Here is a 2,580-nt window from a genome sequence, read left to right as displayed (position 1 = left end):
AAATAGGCCTTATTTTTTACAGCATTTTCAAGTTCATTGCAAAATATTGCAGAAAGTACAGAGAGTTTCCATTTACCACATGTTCCTCTACACGTGTAACCTTCCTTGTTGTCAACATCCTGAACTACAGTGGTACATTGTTATATTTGTATTAACTCATCTTTATCATCCACAGTCTATCATTTACATCAGGGTTCATTCTTGGTGTTGTACATTCTATGGGTTTTAACAAATGTGTGATGACATGTATCTATCATGTGGTATCACATAGAATAGTTGCACTGCCTTAAAAGTACTCTGTGCTGTGCCTGTTCATCCCTCCTTTTGCCGCAACCCTTAACTCCTAACTTAAAAAGTTTTACTTTTAAAAGAATGTCATATAGTTGCAATCATACAGTGGATATCTTCTTGAATGTTTAAAAAAAAATTAAAATTCTGAGGTAATTGAATATAGTGATTCAAGATAATCTTTGTCCTTTGTTATGTTCATCAGTATAGGATCTGATGACATATGCCTTACAGACTGAAAAAGTGTGATTTCTACAGACGTTTGTCACATAGTGGGGAGGGTTGAGAACAATGACATCATATCCTGCTACCTGGCACTAATCATTGGTACCACTGTGGTCTAAGAGGTGGATCCAGATAGACTCTCCAGCAATGAAAGTAGGTCGTCTTAAGAGGTTATACTTTATAGAACCAGAATCACTAAAAGCTTTCATACTTACCTTGCAATTGGAAATAAGGCCAGAGAGAGTCTGTTTGCTATGTTTTGCCATGCTGCAAAGTACAGTGGCTGTAGACCAAACTTTGTGATGAGGTGTTTCACCCCAAACTTAACAGCCCCTGCTGGAGATCTGGAGAAGTTCTATTGTGTTACAGCAAAATAAGTATAGTCTTTTTTTGCTGCGCCTCGTAGTGAAAGTCCTGAAGAATCCTGACATTGTCAGTCTATGATGATGATTCGGCTAATGATACCATTTTCTGTCAGTCTCAAGGGTTTGGTAAAAATTGTGGTCATTATAAACATCCACTTGTAGGTATCAAATTCTGATAGATACCATTCTTTTCTTGCATTTGGTAAATGCAGAGGAGAAAGTAAGATTTCTTAGTGAGTTAACTGCCTACCAATAGTATAATTAATATCCAGTGTGGTTGCCAGGTATGGTCGTGAAGAATACTTTTTAACACATCGTCAGTCTTACACTTTGAATATCCTGTATTTTTATGTTGTTGATTTAAAATGTATTTTGCTTTTTTCTTTAGTGGCAAATAAGACTTTTGAAGAAGACTCTTTAAGCAGGTAGGATTTTTATGGATTTTTTTTTTTTTTTNTTTTTTTTTTTTTTTACAAATTCTGTGTTAACAAGGGAATGCAGAGAAAAGCATTTGTTGAGAGTTCTCCTGTGCGCCAGGCACTATATTATGTGCTTGACATTTATTACTTACATAGTCATTACAATAGCATCACAAAATAGATGTGCTGTTACAGCCTATTTTTTTCTTAGTCAGCTGTGGTTCAGGAGTGTTGATTAACTGACCTGTGATTCCATAGTTAAAGAGTAGCAGACCCAGAAACCGCCACTGCTGCTAACAAGAGCTTGAACGCTGTGAATTTTCGGTCTTGGAGGGGGCCATGGTGCCCCCCGTGAGGCATAAGAAACTAGTCAGTTACTCACAGTTTGAAAATTCTGGCAGCGATGATGACTTTGTTTCCGCAACCACACCTTTGAATACGAAGCCCAGAACAACACCAAAGGAGTTGACACTAGAAACAAGGAAACCTAAACTGAAGAATCTCCAGAAAGAAGATATCCCACTACAAGAGAAAACCCCTAAAAAAGGATGGCTTTAGGTGACGAACTCTACCAGCGAGACTTAGAAGTGGCGCTAGCTTTATCAGTGAAGGAACTTCCAGCGGTCACCAGTGATGTGGGAGAGGCTCAAGATACAAGCACCAAAAAAATGTGGCAGCAGCGAAATTGGGACAATGACTAAGGCTCCCCATCTCTCCGATTGCAGTGTAGCCAGTGATGATTTAGATTTGGATAAGCTTACCGAGGGAGATGATGTGTACGGTGCTCAAGGGAAAAGAAAGGCACCATCAAAAGCTGTGGTACAACAGAGGAAGATTCTTTCGGAAGGCAGTGATGGCCATAGTGCTGGCAACTTTGAACCAACCTGCTGGTGGAGAGTCTGAGGATGAGTCTGATTTTAGGGAGAGTGAAGATGGTAATGCAAACTTCACTCTGGGAGAAAATAAAGTGGAAGAAATTAAAAAGAAAGAAGTGAAGGTAAAATCCCCAGTTGAAAAAAAGGAGAAGAAACCTAAATCCAAACGTGATACTTTGGAAGTGACTTCAAGAGACTGTGCTCCAGCTGCCCTGAAATCAGAATCTCAGCCTTCACCAAAAAAGGCCTTATCAGTGAAGAGGCCACTTGGAAACTATTACAAATATGCAAGGCTTCAGCTGGAAGCAGAAAACCTAAGTAGATGCCACCAGCGCTGTCTGGAAGCAGCAGCAGCAGCAAGAGCAGCAGGAGCCCACTGGCAGGGGTGTCTGTTAAGTCTCCAAATCA

The 2,580-nt window shown here is 39.7% G+C and overlaps 2 pseudogenes; both read left to right on the top strand.

The window, feature by feature from the left end:
- LOC111140280 overlaps positions 1 to 2,580 on the top strand; it is a 20,321-nt pseudogene that overhangs the window by 2,698 nt on the left and 15,043 nt on the right.
- Positions 1,637 to 2,580, top strand: part of LOC111140279 — a 3,004-nt pseudogene continuing 2,060 nt past the window's right edge.

The sequence above is a fragment of the Enhydra lutris genome, unplaced genomic scaffold (assembly GCF_002288905.1).
Source record: "Enhydra lutris kenyoni isolate GAN:26980312 unplaced genomic scaffold, ASM228890v2 scaffoldscaffold385, whole genome shotgun sequence".
Taxonomy (NCBI): domain Eukaryota; kingdom Metazoa; phylum Chordata; class Mammalia; order Carnivora; family Mustelidae; genus Enhydra; species Enhydra lutris.
This window is presented reverse-complemented; position numbering and strand designations above follow the sequence as displayed.